Source organism: Vicia villosa, linkage group LG2 (assembly GCF_029867415.1).
Source record: "Vicia villosa cultivar HV-30 ecotype Madison, WI linkage group LG2, Vvil1.0, whole genome shotgun sequence".
Lineage (NCBI taxonomy): Eukaryota > Viridiplantae > Streptophyta > Magnoliopsida > Fabales > Fabaceae > Vicia > Vicia villosa.
The window spans coordinates 86,129,532-86,147,000 of NC_081181.1; positions in this window are offsets into that span (position 1 = coordinate 86,129,532).

The following is a 17,469-nucleotide window of genomic DNA, read 5'->3' on the forward strand; positions in this document are numbered from 1 at the left end:
TTGCAATGATGAGAGACTAGTATGCTATTTATAATAAAACCTAACAGACTAACTAATGGGTTTTTGCACAAGGCTCATTACACAATCCAACTTAATAAACAAGCTAACTTAACAAATTAGGGTTTAAACACTAAAACCTAATTTAACATGATAACAACCCTAGCATCTTCGACACAAGCATGTGAACAAACTTCGACTACATGCTTAATCCTGTCGAACCAAGAGGCTACCCTTGACCATACTAGAGTTCGATCCAATATCTCACAAATCTCCACCTTGGACCTAACTCTACAACGTCAAGGGAACAAACTAGCTTTCTTCATGCAGCTCTATCAACTGCATACAGTGGAAAAACTTGCAACTCGGCAATGTCTTGGTGATCATATCAACAACATTGTCTTCAGTCGAAACCTTCAACACTTGGACTTCTCCACGCTCGATTACTCCTCCGACGAAATGCAGTCTCACATCAATGTGCTTAGATCGCTCATGATAGGCTGAATTCTTCGACAGGTGTATTGCACTTTGACTATCACATTTAACTGTGACACCTCGACCTTGAAGTTTCAGCTCCTTTGCAAAACCTTCAAGCCACAATGCTTCTTTCACAGCTTCAGTTAGGGCAATATACTCTGCTTCAGTGGTTAATAGAGCAATAACCTTCTAAAGTGTTGCTTTCCAACTAATTGCAGTGCCAAACATAGTGAAAACATATCCAGAAATAGACTTTCTAGAATCCATACAACCTGCATAATCAGAGTCGACATATCCTTCTATTACTGCTTTACTATCTTCACCCAAGGCTCCACCATAAATTAGGGCTCTATTCAGAGACCCATTTATGTACCTTAAAATCCACTTCAATGCTTTCCAGTGAGCCTTTCCAGGATTCGCAATGTACCTGCTTACAAGACTTACTGCATATGCTATGTCGGGTCTAGTACAGACCATAGTATACATCAAAGAACCAACTATATTAGCATATGGGATGCTATTCATATAGGCTCTTTCGACAGTACTGGGAAATTGATCAATACTCAGCTTGAATTGAGGGTTTGTTGGAGTCACAACTGGCTTCGAATTCGACATACCAAACTTTTCGAGAATCTTTCATAGATATGCTTCTTGAGATAAGCATAACTTCGACTTCTTTCTATCTCTTTGAATGTCAATTCCAAGAATCCTGGAAGAAGCTCCCAGATCCTTCATATCGAACTCCTTATTGAGTCCAGCCTTCACCCTCGTCACATCTTCAACATTGTTGCTTGCTATGAGAATATCAGCCATATAAATCAACAAAATAACAAATTAATTACCAGGTCGAAATCTGAAGTAAACACAGTGGTCGAACTGACTTCTAATGAAACTTATGCGCGCCATGAACTTGTCGACTCTCCAATTCCACTGTCGAGGAGATTGTTTCAGCCCATATAAATATGTCTTCAGCTTGCACACATATTTTTCCTTCCCCTTTTCGACATACCCTTCAGGTTGCCTCATCAGGATCGTTTCATCTAGATCACCATACAAGAACGCAGTCTTCACATCCATCTGTTCATGTTCAAGATCGAATTATGCCACAATGGCAAGCAACATTCGAATGGACCTATACTTCACAACAGGAGAAAACACATCATTGAATTCGACACCTTCTTACTGAGTGAAACCCCTTGCAACTAACCTTTCCTTGTTTCTTTTCGACATCACTCCTTCAATTCCTTCCTTAACTTTGAAAATCCATTTACAGCTGACTAACCTTGCCCCAACAGGTTTCTTGATCAGTTCCCAAGTATGATTATCATGAAGAGATTTCATCTCATCATCCATGGTCTTCATCCATTCTGTCTTATTTTGACTCCTCATAACTTCCTTGTAGTCTCTAGGTTCTTCGTCCAAAACCTCACTTGCAGAGATTAAGGCATAAGCTATAAGATCTGCATACCCATGTCTCTGAGGTGCCTTGTTGACTCTTCTCGACCTATTTCTTGACAATAGGTAGTCATCGACAGTTTCCTCAATTTCATCAACATCTTCAGCTTCTTCTTCGACTTCATCAGGGATATGCAATTCAGCATCAACTTGCTCTACCTCAACAGGAATCTCTACCTGTTCCATCTCTTCTGCACTTCGACCATCATCATCAGTTTTCTTGAAAGCCATTTCAGCTTCAAACTACATCTCGACTGGTGATACACCTCCTGTTACCTGGCTCTAGGCACCATAGCCTATAAGCTTTGACTCATTAAGGGTATCCCATGAACATGCATTTTAGAGCTCTAGGTTCGACCTTGTCTTGCCTAATGTGAGCATAGGCTACGCAGCCAAATACTCTCAGTTTTTCGAGATCTGGTCGATGTCCCGACCAAACTTCTTCAGGTGTCTTCATATCTAACGTTGTCGAAGGACATCTGTTTATCAGATATGTTGCTGTCGAAACAGCCTCAGCCCATAACACCTTCTTTAACCCCGCACTAGTCAACATGCATCTGACTCTCTCCAAAATAGTTCGATTAAACCTTTCAGCCAAACCATTTTGTTGTTGAGTACCTGCAGTAGTTTTGTGCCTTGCAATACCAGAGGCAGCACAAAAGCTGTCGAATGCCTCATTGCAAAATTCAAGGCCATTGTCGATTCTCAACCTCTTGACCTTTCTACCATTCTGATTTTCAAACAGAGTCTTCCAACTTTTGAAATTCTCAAAAGTTTCATCCTTAGTCTTCTGGATGAATACCCATAGTTTTCTGGAATAATCATCTACTATGGATAGGAAATACTTCGCCCTAGAATGTGATGCACACCTTCCAGGCCCCCAAAGATCACCATGGATGTAGTCAAGGGATCCATATGTTCTTTGTTTGCCTTTGTTGAACTTCATTCTGCAAGATTTTCTAAGTACACAGGGTTCACAAAACTTCAACTTTTCGAGTTTGTCTCCACCAAGCAAATTTTGTTTCCCTAATTTGACCAGACCCCTTTCACTGACATGGCCCAATCTCATGTGCCAGATTTCAGTCTTCGACAAAGGTTTCGTCGATGCAACATTTGTCGAACCACTTACAACTTCAGCCTCAAGGGTATACAAGCCTTGTTTCTTCATGCCTCTCAAGACTTCCTTCGAACCCATCATGACTCTTAGGATACTTTTCTCTCCTCTGAAAACATATCCTTTCTTGTTGAATTCACCAAGAGAAAGCAGAATTCTCTTCAAATTAGGAACATACCTGACTTCAGTCATCAACCTTATTGACTCATCATGGACCTTGAATCTCACAAATCCAACACCTGCAATCTTGCACGCCTTGTTGTTTCCCAGCAATACTGATCCACCATCTTGATCACATAATTCCTCAAACAAGTCTTTGTTTGGAGTCATGTGCCAAGTGCAACCTGAATCCATAATCCACTCGCTTCTCGAGTCACTGCTTGAAACCACAAGAACATCAGATGATTCGAAATCATCTTGAACAATGGTTGTATTGCCATTATCCTTACCTCCATGATCTTTCAGGAGTTCAGGGCAAACCTTTCTCGTGTGACCCTCCTTCTTACAATGATAGCGTCGAATACCAGATACTTCGCCACTATAAGGCATCGACTGGCTTTTGCCCTTCTTCTTGTCAAAATTACCGTCCTTTCGTAAGAGTTTTCCTTTAACAGACAAACCTTCACCAACAGTCGAAGGTTTATGCTCCTTTCGTTCGTTCAGGTCCTTTAAATATAGGGCGGATTGAACTTCTTCAAAGGTCAGGGACTCCCTTTCATACAGGAGAGTTTCTTTGAAGTGAGCATGTGATCAAGGCAAAGCGCACAATAGTAACAGCGCTTGATCTTCATCATCGATCTTTACATCAATATTTTCAAGATCAAGAATCAGCTTGTTTAACATATCCAACTGCTCAGCCTACACTTTGTCTTCAACCATCTTGAATGAATACAAAGCCTGCTTCAGGTAGAGTTGATTTACCAGCAATTTGGTCATATACAAACTTTCAAGTTTCGCCCATAACCCTGATGTCGTCGTCTCCTTTGATACATGATTGAGAACCTTATTACCAAGGCTCAACAAAATTGCGTTGTGTGCTTTCTCTATCATATTCGTCTTCTTCGCTGCCGTTAATGCAGCATTCATGGCTGCCTCTCCCTTCAACGCTTCCAAGCAACCCTGCTGAACCAGTAGGGCTTTCATCTTCAAGCGCCACAGACCGAAATCATTCACTCCGGTGAACTTTTCAATCTCATACTTTGTTGACGGCATCTTCTCCATGCTCACCGCACCAATTTGTTGTGAAAAACGATGTCAAGAACAAAGTATAATAGGAATTAGGGAAGATAAGAAGAACACAAGAATTGGTTATAACTGCTATTCTTTTACTTTCTCTTAGAAAACAAGATTACAAGTTTACAAGAATAACAAATAACCTCTCTCACCCTAAATTAGGATTTTGCAGCTTTGTAATGATGAGAGACTAGTATGCTATTTATAATAAAACCTAACATACTAACTAATTGGCTTTTTCCACAAGGCTCACTACACAAGCCAACTTAATAAACAAGCTAACGTAACAAATTAGGGTTTAAACACTAAAACCTAATTTAACATGCTAACAACCCTAGCATCTTCGACACAAGCATGTGAACAACCTTCGACTTCATGCTTAATCCTGTCGAACCAAGAAGCTACCCTTGACCATACTAGAGTTCGATCCAATATCTCACAAATACCAAGGTTTGTGGGAACAATCATTGGTAACTACATATTGTAAGTACATATTGAATGAAATTAATGGGAAAGGTTTGGAAGGCAAAAGGGTTGGAAGTTAATGGGAAAGGTTTGGAAGGCAGAAGGGTTGGAAGTTATGGATCGAATAATAGAAGGTTGAGGCTGATGATGTGGAATATATGTGGACAATCTCATTGATCAAGAAAAGGGAGACTTTTCTTTTATGATAGATATTAAAAAATTGTTATATTAATCTTAATTTTGAAAAATAAAAAATCTTTTGCAATTTATATTTTAAAAAAATATTAATGCATCATCATGATAACAACTCTTGGCAACCTTTGATTTGATACATGTCTCACTAATGTTAATTTGTATTTAAAATTTGAGTATTATTATATAATATGAAAAAATGTGTCTTAACTATTTATTAAAAACCAAAAGATTATATAATTCCTTATTTTTTAAAATATAAATTGCATGAGATTTTTATTTTATTAATTTGTTTTTTTTAGGAAATTAATACTTTATTTCTAACCAAAAACAGTTTGATACATGCTGATCCTAAGATCCAGGCTACAAGCTAACACCAAAATACAGAAAAAGCAAAACTTATAACTCTACTTTATAAGTAAGCTGCCCACATCTAAATGATCTTTCAGCCTCCTTTTTTGTTGTCCCCGATTCATCACCATGAGATTTATACTATCAATAATATCCACGGTTGGTTTAGAGCCTCCAAACACAGTGTGGTTTCGGCGTTTCCAAACGTGATAAACGGTTTCAGCAACAGCCATTTTTAATAAACATCTCTTCCAGCCCTTCTTTATAGTCTCCTCCATAATCCAGTGCCATTTGTTATTCCAGTCACGCCGTTGCACTGGGTAGCCAATCCAGGTGAGGAGCGTGCTCCATATCTGTTGTGTGAATCTACAGTCAAGGAAAATGTGAGGAATCGTCTCAGGCTGATCACACGCAGTACACTTGCCATCCGTGAGGATGCCAGTTATCTCAAGTCTATCCTTTGTGGGGATCCTTCCAAGAACAGTGAGCCAAAGAGTGAAACAAGCACAAGGGCAAGCGTAGTTTTGATAAAAAAGCTTCCTCTAATTCATTATAGCCATGTCACCCCACAGCTTTGTGTACATCTTCCTTGTGCTAAACCTGCTATCATTGAGGCTTTCCTCCCAATAGGAATTGTGTCTAATCACATCTCTAGTGTTCATAATGCTTTTGAGCATCCATGAACAGTCTTGTTTCACCTGCCACTACATTATGTTTGTCCCCTTCATATAATATGCATCAAGCCTCCGAATCCAAAACTTGTCCCCCTTCATATGAAGGTTCCACAGTAATTTTGCGAACGTGACTTTGTTCCAGCACTCTAACGCCGTAATGTTCAGTCCTCTAGCATTGTGAGGCTCACAGACTTTGTCCCAAGATGCCAAAGCTCTACGCCCAGTTGCTTTTCCCGACCACAAGAAATTTTTACAAATAGCTTCAACTCTGTGGATTATTCTCTTTGGTAAGGGAAAAACTTGAGTCCAATAATTCGTAATAGCAAGCAAAGTACTTTGAACCAGCTGTTTTCTCCCTACATAACTCAAGAAATTTGTGGACCAGTGTTGAATTTTCGCGAGCATTTTATCAATGAGGGGTTGGCATTTATGGACTGTGAGTTTCCTACTAGAAAAAGGAACTCCCAAATACTTAAACGGTAGCTGCCTCATACCATAAGAAGTCTCCTTTGTGATGTTATATTGGTCTTCTACAAATACCCGACCAAAATAGATCCTGCATTTAGCAGGGTTAGCTTTAAGGCCTGTAGAGGCTAAGAAGACATCAAACTTCTACATCAAAACTTTAACTAATTCTATATCCCCCCTTGAGAAAAGCAGAAGGTCGTCTACGAAACAGATATTTGTGATCTTCAGCTTTTTGCATTTGGGATGATGATGGAACTCAGTGTTGCTGTTAAGGGTACCAAGGTATCTATGAAGATACTCCATGATGAGTACAAAGAGAAGAGGTGATATAGGGTCCCCCTGACGGAGGCCTCTCTTTTCTTGCAAGATATTGCTCATGTTACCATTAATCATATACCTATAGGATACACTTCTAACATCCAGCATGATCCACTTTGTGAATTTTTTGGGGAAACTCATTTCGTTCATAATATGTTCCAAAGCATTCCATTCTACTGTGTCGTACGCTTTTTGGAGATCAATTTGAATAGTGCAACGAGGAGACAGATGCTTCCTATTGTATCCTCTCAAAAGCTCATATGCCATAATAATATTGTCGTGAATAGTTTTTCCAGGCAGGAAAGCTGACTGACTATCGTCCATTAAATGGTTAATAGGTCGCATGTCTTTCATTTTCCTTGCATCACTAGTCTTTGGGATGAGGGTAGCCAATGCATGATTCACATCTTTGTAGAGTTTATTATGAACAAAGAAATCTTGGACAACACTAACAACATCATGGCTGATCACACTCCAACTGGATTTAAAGAACTTTGCATTGTGTCCGTCCACACCATGGGCCTTATTATCCCCATACCCTGAATAGCCTTCCAAATTCCAGTCATGGTAACAGGTCTGATTAAGTTTTCCTGTTGTTCCCTATTCAACTGTGTGCCATTTGTCAGCACAGTAATGTCCACCTGAGTCAGGTTGCTAGAAGCCTCCCCAATAAGCTTTTGGTAGAAGGCCAACACATCTTTCTCAATATCCTTTTACTCAGTTAGTCTGCTGCCCATATCATCTTCCAATTCCTTTATGTGTGTTAGAACAAGATTGGGATCTTTGTTCAGAATCTGGTTTTGATGATAACAGGCATATATTTTGTTTGTAACAATTTTATTACTAATAGTTTCATTAAGTGTGCAGATGTTCCTACAAGACTCATTCAACATGAAGGATATGAAATAAGCATGATAATTATATCAGAAATCTACCAGTTCCAAAAGTTCAGAGAATTTCAGAGAAGGTCCAAAAGATAGATCAGAAGTTTCAAAGAATTAAGCTTCAGCACATCCAATACATCTAGAAGCCAAAAATAATGATCAATAAAAACAATAATGATAAAGTCACATGTGAACCTTGGAACCACGCGAAAGTAGATACAAGCTCAGCTTACAAGTTGTCACTATATTCAAGATAAGATATCTCTTGGAAGCATCTCCTTGCAGTACATGTGTTAAAAGCATTTATTGAAACATTCAAATTGTTCCAACGGTACTATTCAATTGCCTATAAAAGAATAAGAGCTTCAAATCAAAATGTGTGGAATGCATGTATAATTGCACCAAGTTACACTAGAGAGATCCACAAATACAAAAAGAAGAAAAGTAAGAAAGTAAGTGTGTTTCAAGTACTACAACTTGTCCATATAAAAAAAAGCCGAGTGAAGAAAAGAAGATTATGCATGTTATGCAGTATGCTCCAGTGGAGTAATGAAAGTTAGAAATATATCTGAAATAAATCCACAAATACATGATCAATATATTAAATCCTCACATTAGATGGCTAAAGAAACTAAATACACTGAGTTGTTGCTCTATAGTGTTGTATGTTTGCTTAAGTTCATTAATGTGTTTCTAGCTTGACAAGCTCCATGATCAGTATCAAAAGTGAAAAGGAAGATAATTACACAAGAAGCAATTTAAAACAAGAGTTGTTGCTCTTAATCTGCTTTCAGAAAAATGAAGATGAAGAACAAATTGAATAAGAACTCAATACAAAGATCTAATGCTCTTACTCTTCTTATTAACAAAGAAGTGAAGATCTCGTACTGAAGACAAAGACAATAAAACTACAAGATAATTCTTGTAAGAATACATATGACACAAGATTTGTTACTTATATTGTGTTATCTCTTAAGAATCTTCTAATCACGTGTTTAGACACCAGAAGTGGTTACTTGCCAGTGTGTCAAAACAACATGTACCTAGATAACAAGAAAATTCGCTTGTTGAGAAGCATCGTATTGTAACCAAACTTAATGTCGATTATTCCTTAAGTGACCAAGTAAAGGTCAGAAGCTTGAGATGACAATGATTGTGGTCATTGTGGAAATTCTCTTAGAAGACCAAGCAAAGGTCGGAAGTTCAAAGGGGTTAATGAATGTTATATCTGTGGATCAGATCACTGAGCAATTCATTGTATTTAGTCACGACAGTTGGTTGTGCACTGTATTGTTAGTCACAATAGTTGGTTGTGCACTGTATTGTTAGTCATGACAGTTGGTTGTGCACTGTATTGTTAGTCACGACAGTTGGTTGTGCAGTTGTAATCAAGATTGGTTATAGTGGATTAAGTCCTTGAAGAAGGCAAAATCACCTGAGGAGGGTGGACTGGAAGTAGCCTTGTTGAGAAGGTGAACCAGGATAAAATGAACGCGTCTATTACTTTCCAGTTTTTCTTTAATTCAGAACTACCATGCATATACTTATCAGAAAAGCTCTAAAGAAGTCAGAAGTTCTGAGAAAACTAAGTAACCAAATGACTGAGTATCACTTCAATTATGTTGCGTTATCTTATACAAGTTTCTGCCATATCTTCCCAAGCATATACAAGAGTATGATAAACTAGAAAGAAAAGTTTTATAAGAAAGGGAAAGAAATAATGAAGAAAATAATTCAAACCCTCTTTTCTTGTGTTTTTCTCCACCTTCAATGTGAACCTGCTTATTTTTTAGTTTGAGGTTGGCATAAAAGGAAGCATTATTGCCATCCCCCAAACTAATCCAATCATTCTTTGATTTTTGTTTCAGAATTTTCTCCTCTAGTTCACTATACTTCATCACATCCTCAGTTAGGTTTTTAACCTCAAGAAAAATATTAGGATTAAGTTGATCAGCAGCCCATTGTTGAAAGTATATTGGAGCACTTTTTTAATTATCGTTCCCACAAGGATTGATGTGATATAACCTCTATTCTACTGTTTACAATTGTTTTAAGCTTAAGTTTCATAAAAGGTTTTGGTTTTGGTTTTAGTAACGAAATTGCTTGATCTCATAAAAGTATCGATAAAAGAGAGTTTAGGTTTTAAATAATTGGTAAAAGAATGTCAAGATTAGAGTTCAATAATCTACTTCATATGTATTTTCTTGATTGAGCATGTGAACTCATAAATGACAAATATAATCACATATCCTCTCGATATGTTTCATCTCTAAACCATATTGTGAGTTTTACCATTTTGATCCTTAGATGATCTCTCAATCTAACTATCAAAATGACAACATTTAAAGCTTGATATTAGTGAATATCAACTCACAAATCTATTTCTAAAGTTTATTTGTTGATAGATGAAAAACCTAGTTCAAGCCTTGAAAACTATTTCTTAATAAGAACTCAAATAACATATAAATATAAACGCAAGGTTTTTCACCATATATTAATCATCACTTGTTCACATACAAAGTATCAAAAGAAATACATACTACAAGAAATATTATCCACCTCTAATCTTGACACCAAGAAGGATTCAGCCATCCATTTCCATGATGACTTGAGAAACAAGTAAACAATCAAGCTTTATGAACATCAAACTTGAAGTCTCAAAGATTGATGGTTGAAAGCTATGATTTTTTGTTAACAATGGAGGAATTAGGGTTTTTGCACACAAAATGGTGTATTTTTTGTTGAGAGAAACAAAAGATGGAATGATCCATAAAATATCTACAAAGTAATCTAATAGCATGGCCTATCTTTCCAGATTCGTCGGGCGGCTGCTTTGTTTCGCCGGGCGGAGCCCATTCAGAAAAGCCACATGACCTAATTCAGCACAAACGAAGGAGGCCCAAATATCTTCATTTGCCCGGTGAGCCAAATGTGTCGGGCGCTCCAAGGCAGAAGAGAGGCCACAATTTTTCCCTCTTCGCCTCTGGCTCTCCTCCAGCTCGTCGGGCGGGCTTTCGCCTCCAAGCCACGCGTCAGGCGAGCATCATCGTTCACTGACAACTTCAGTGTCGTCCAAATCTTCGATTCTTCGGCTTTTTTCCCGACTTTTCTGCACTTTTGCAATCACCAAACACTGAAACACTAGAAAACACATTAAAAATACCAAATATTCACATTTGCCAAAATCACTTATTTACATAAGCGATTTTACTCAAAAACAGAGAAAAAGGGCTAAAAAGTATCACATTTTTATATGATAAACAAACTACTCTTGACACTTAAAAAAATCTCCCCAACTTGCATCTTTGATTGTCCTCAATCAAAGGAAAATTTTCAAAACATCACAAAAAGACTTAAAACATAAAACCAACCGGAAGAAACTTGGAAGGTTCAAACTCAACAATTTCCCGCACAAGGTAACTTAATCACTTTGAAATAGTAATAGCAGTACAATGAATCAAACTCAAAACACAACTTCACAATATGCAAACCTTGTCCATAACATGTTCATGTATGAATCACCTAAATTACTTAACAAAATAAGGATTATGCACAATATTAACAATGGACAAAACACTCTCGCTAATAACTATGTTAACATCCGTAACAATTCATGTGTTCATCTAGACAATCCACAAAGAAAACCACGAAACAAAGATCACAAAGGACTCTTCTCGGTTGTAACTTGGCTTAGGTTAAAAGAAAGGATATTATATATAAGGCCATTGAAATAAAAAATGGGTAAGATTCTAGAAAAGAAATTCTCAATCGCAATTATTCCATTCTTTCTCAATCCTCAACTTCTCATAATTCACCTCCTTTTTTCACAATGCATCCTTTCTTTATTCTATTACTTCCTTATCTTTGAAATCTCTTTTTTTTTCATTTATATAGATATATAGTCTCTGTTTTTTTTCTTTGGGATCTCTTGAAGGATGCATTGTCCACCAATCTTTCTTTCTCATACTACTTTTTCTCAAACAAGAACCACTCTCCTCAACTTTACACTTTTCTTTCTCTTAAGACAAGAATTGCTTTTCAAATAAGGATAAAAGTTCAAGGGAAAGTGTTTAAACAAGAAAAATATAAGAAGGAATCAACATTGACTAAATTTGCTTGGATCAACAACACAATTATTAAGTGGTAATCTTAATTATTTGTTGGCTTGCAATGGATTCATTCACACAAAATTTCGGCTCAAAAGGGTTTACAAATGCACACACATTAACAAGGTAAACTGAAGCCCTTTTTCTCAATTACACAAATAACGCCTTGATCCCTTTTAAGTTCCACAATTTCAAATGAACAATAAGATTTGGCATGAATCAAACGAGCTAAACACAATTACTAGAAATCACATAATTTTGGTGATAAATGGAAGCTACTCACATATATGGTTATGTCCTAATGATTCACACATGAACACCTATTTACAAAATGATGCATAAAACGACTTTTGCATAAACCGTTAATTTCAATATCATGCTATCATTTTACAAAGCGATTAAAGAAATACCTTCTTTGCACAAATTTGAGATTTTTATCATCACCATCCAAATTTTTAAGCAGAAACTACCCTTTTCAAACAACTCTTGCTACTTGAGCAACAAAAACCAAACAAATTAAAAAAACAACCAAACCACACTTATTTTTACAAAAAAGAATAAAATATAACACCAACACATCATACTCAAAGAGTTTTAAATCAAACAAAATAGTACCAACAAAAAAAGTTTGAACTAACATAACAAAAGTTTAAAGTAAAACTAAATTAACTGATAATAATAATAATAACAAAAGAAATATTCACTTGTAGCCCACTACTCTAAGATGTCATCTCCAATCTCACCACCCTCAACATTATCATCACCACCAAGATAACCACCATCCTCACCATCATCTGCCACCCCCTCAGAAAAGAAAGGCCTGCCCTCAGGCCAATTAGCATAAGCGGCATAATCAGCACGCGAAGGAAATTGAGGGGCATCAACTGAAGGAGTAGAATGATGCACATACATCTGCCTCATGGAATCCAACAGGAACTCATCATACCTCCTACGAGCCTCCAGTGCATCCCATGTGTAGTTAAATAATGCCTTCAATCTCGGATCCCAATCTTCATAATCAAGAGCCTCACCTTGCTCACCTGCAATAGAAGACTCAGCAGCTTTCTTCTTCTTTTTCTGATCAGCCAACTTTGTTGAACAGTAGCGGCTAATGTAATAATCATCAACAAGGAAACATGTCGGTGTCAGAGTATGCTAAGAAATTTGAAGACATGGCTACCTATTCCAGACAAGATGCTTATGCACCAATTGAGTTATGGAAGATTAACCAAATTCTTTTTGGGCTGAATGCAGATATTGTACACAGTGTGTCTCAGAGAGAGTTCACTACTTATGATGAATGTTTAAGGCAAAGCTATGTTGCTGAAAACACTTTGAAAAGGGTCCAAGAAGAGAGGGAACAGAACAAACCGGTTCATAAGGATCAAGGAAGGTCGGTGCAATTCTCCAGCAGTGAAAAAATAGGTTTAGGGTGATCGCTCTACTCAGCCTCCTCGGTGTGGTAGATGCAAAGGGACCCAATTTGGGAATTGTAAGCCAGATTATGGGAGATGTTACCGGTGTGATCAACCAGGGCATTATGCGAGGGAGTGTATTGCTCCGGATGTATCTGGGAAGACTAAAGGTCGTGTTTACACCTTGGACGCTAGGAAGGCCCAAGGGAACACTAATCTTGTTGTGGTACGTGTTATGTCAATAATCAACCCTTGTTTATGTTAGTTGATTGTGGAGAAACACATTCTTTTATTTCTAATCATTATGTGCGGAAACTTGGTTTTGAAGCAATTCCTATTCTTAATCCCATGATTATTTCATCGACTACTGACGATGTAGTAGAAGCTTGAGAAGTTTGCAAGGAGTGTTATGTCACTTTCAATGATCGTAGGTTCTTGATTGACCTTATTTTCCTACCACTCAAGAAGATCGATGTAGTATTAGATATTGAGTGGTTGTCAACTAGCTCGGTGTACATCAGGTGTAAGGAGAAGGATATCTTTATTCCTACCGAGGAGACTACTCCAACTGAGGCCATTGGACGTCTAATCGAAGGTGCGGTTAACATGGTAAATTACCTTTTCACTCGAGAGAAATACTTTCTTTTTGTTCTTACCACGGACTCCAAGGACAAGAGGAGTGTATTGGAGATTCCGGTTGTGTGTGAATTTCTTGATGTATTTCTAGAGGATGTTACTTCTCTTCCCCCGAAAAGGAAAGTTGAATTATCTATTGATCTTGTTCCGGGTACCGCTTGTAACACCCTTCTAAACCCCACGGGAATTAATAATTAATTTTCAGAGTAAAACATGAAAACAAGGGTGCCACAATTTCCTGTTAAAACAAATTCATCATATATTCATTGTCGTGCTTTCACTAAGGAACAATTCACCATAATACATAAAATCTCATGTTTACACAGCGGAAAATTCATCATACGGATAAGCATAACATCATCTATGCAATATCTTACAGAATCTAATACAATAACAGCACAATAGAGTATCATCATAAACTCTAAACTAGCGTTCCCCCAGTGTTACAATATCAGAGCATGACACCTGACGCTACACTAAACACTGACTTATGAGCTAATCCTCACCAAGTCGAAAGCAGCTATCCTCAATCTGAAAATGTCAACAGTAAGGGTGAGTCTCATCACAGTTAACAAATATTATTGCATCTTAAATAACAACACATCATAGTTATATCATTCACCCAATTTCATCATATTCAGATTATCAGGAACATCTATCGTTTACACAATCATCAACAGAACACATCTTTCAAACAGACAATCATACTCAACATTAATTCAACAAAACACACCACCAACACATCATCAATATTTATAACACTGGAATACATCCAATCATGTTATAAAAGTATGCATATGTATGAACTGACACTATGCATGTGGTACCAACCTCATCAAATGGGAATAACCCATGACCGATCCAACATCATCAAGATACGGCCCTGCCAGCACAGATTCCACACAATGGGAATCATGCCCTTCACTGATCCAACACACCCTTATGGATACAGCATCATCAATGCACATGAATGAATGCAACATATACAACATACTTATACCATCGTCAAGTCTAATGAGTAACATCATCAAATACTCATTTCATCATCATCATCAACATCATCATCATCATCATCATCAAAGTATGTTTATATACATTAGCATCATTCAAATACAATCAATCATCATCATCATCATTAAGGAACATACATGTGTCCACATCAATCATCATCATCAATAATAAGAACACACATGTATCTACATCATTCCAAAGCAATTCAGTCATCATCATACAACTCTCAACAAATCATCACATCATAATGTTTTTTCAAAACAATATCTTATATTGTCACATGTCATCATATATGTCAACAATATATCATCCAATTAAACAAATCATCACATGATTAATATTTCAACGTAGCATGTATTTAACACATCTCATCACATATATGTACAATACATCATTTACCAAGAAATAAAATCATATTTGAATTAATTGGATTTACACCTCATTCCATCATTTAAACACGTAGGCTATCTCATAAGATTCATCGTACCCGAAACGGCACTAAAAACAGACCTACGGTTCGAAAGTTACACATCATTTAACTTTCCCAAGAGATAACTATCGTTACAGCACGCGGCGCAACCAAGGTTCGCGGCGCGACCTGAACAACACAAACACGTTCGCGGCGCCAACCTATGCACGCGGCGCGAAACGAGAAAACAAGTACGCCTTCGCGGCGCCAACACAGGTACGCGGCGCGACCTGTGCGTATCACAATTTCCTGGCATTCTGCCCACCTGTTCGCGGCGCCAACCCTGTGCAGGCGGCGCGAACCGGCGATTTCAGAAACCCCAACCTGCAGAAAACAGCATTCTATGCATTCCAAACACACCCAATTCATACCAGTACGAACCTAGGAAAATCGAATGCACAAACAACACGAAAAACACCTCATAATACATCAATCACGCATCAATTGGGACCAAAACAACATAGGTATCATGGATTCAAACATAGGGGTCAAACATCATACAATTCGACTAAATCCCTAAATCTATCATATAATCCAATTGACTCAACAACATCCCTAATCAATATTATTATCTAAGAACACGATAATAGATGATAACCGGAGAGTCCCCCCTTACCTTAGCCAAGAGTGCTTAATCTTTAGTTCTCCCTCTTTAGTCCTCCTTCGGTTCTTCGTGTTCCCCAAAACCTCTGTTCTTCTTTTCACGTTCCTCTTTCCTTTTCCCAATTTTCCTTATTTTCTTTATTTTATGAAAACATAAAATAATTAGTAATGGGCTTACTCACTTAGCACCCCCATACTACTAATCTCACCATCCAGCCCAATGGCCCTTAATCCATAATTCTTCAATAATTCAACAAATACCAAATAATTCTAAATAATAATTTAATTTCCGATTAAATTAAAATTAGAAAAAATATGGGGTGTTACAACTCTCCCCCACTAAAAGAGTTTTCGTCCTCGAAAACATACCTCAAGTAACCAGCTCGTATAAGAGTCCTTCACCTGACGCTCCAGCTCCCAATTAACAGTACCATCAGTCAATCCTCAAAATCCATCCGACATAACCAACAGGAAACATGTTTCACACATTCAAATCCCAGTTCTTATGTCACCTTTGACTATCCAAAAGTATACCACCCGCTATATCTCCAAAAAGATTAGCAACAACAGAACATAGGTACAACCTATACAATACGCTCATCCACTGAGTAATACAATTACACAATCCCTAGTATGATCACACTTGATCAACAATGCAGTAATGCATTCCATCTACCAAACATACCAACCTTAGACACACTTTTCCATCTGAGTGATAATGTAATACTTACATTTTTCACCAACCGCTTCCTTCAAAAACTCAATAACAACATTCCTATACTATTGAATTTCCAACTATCTGACTCCCCTCAAGTCACGCCATCAATTATCTAACACGTTACATTCCGCTTTTGCTGCACTATTCTGATTACTCATTACAACCATCATTACCATTTAGACTTATGAGTTATACCCAACTCTGGCCCTCTTTACTCATTCGTTCAAGAATCATTCTTTACCATCAATGGTACTAATCCACCACTCATCAATACTTACTCGCACTCAAAACAATTCCTGAGTTACCACATCTATTAAGACATTCCAACCATCGGAATGAGTGCACACACAAGTAATTATAATCACGCTCATCAGCCCCTATACGCCATTTCTTACAAAACAACTCAAATTGAGTTTCGCTCTTTTCTAAGAATTAAATCAATTTCTCTTTTCATAGAGTATGATTCCTCATTATATCTGGAATCTACAATGTCACCTCAATAACAGCGCAAAATTATTACAACATCATATAGCATCAACTCTTCGTTTTAATTTCGCCGAATACATACTTGTTAACTACGTACAACCGTAGTAACATATTCATCATCTCGATAATTATTCAAAAGAGTTACAATCCTTCGACACGACATCCTCACATCCACTAGATTCTAAATCCAACATATAGATCAATACATATTCTCTATGTAGGCTTCCAACATATTAATTCCTTACTTCTCGCGAGTAGTACTCATAACACTACTCCACATCACACTTCCGCTGCGCGACTCTAATTACCCGTCTTAAGTCATCATCCACCATGTTGCACTCTTTCATATTCACTTCTTCATAAGTTCACACAACATAGTGAGTGATTATTCTCACAG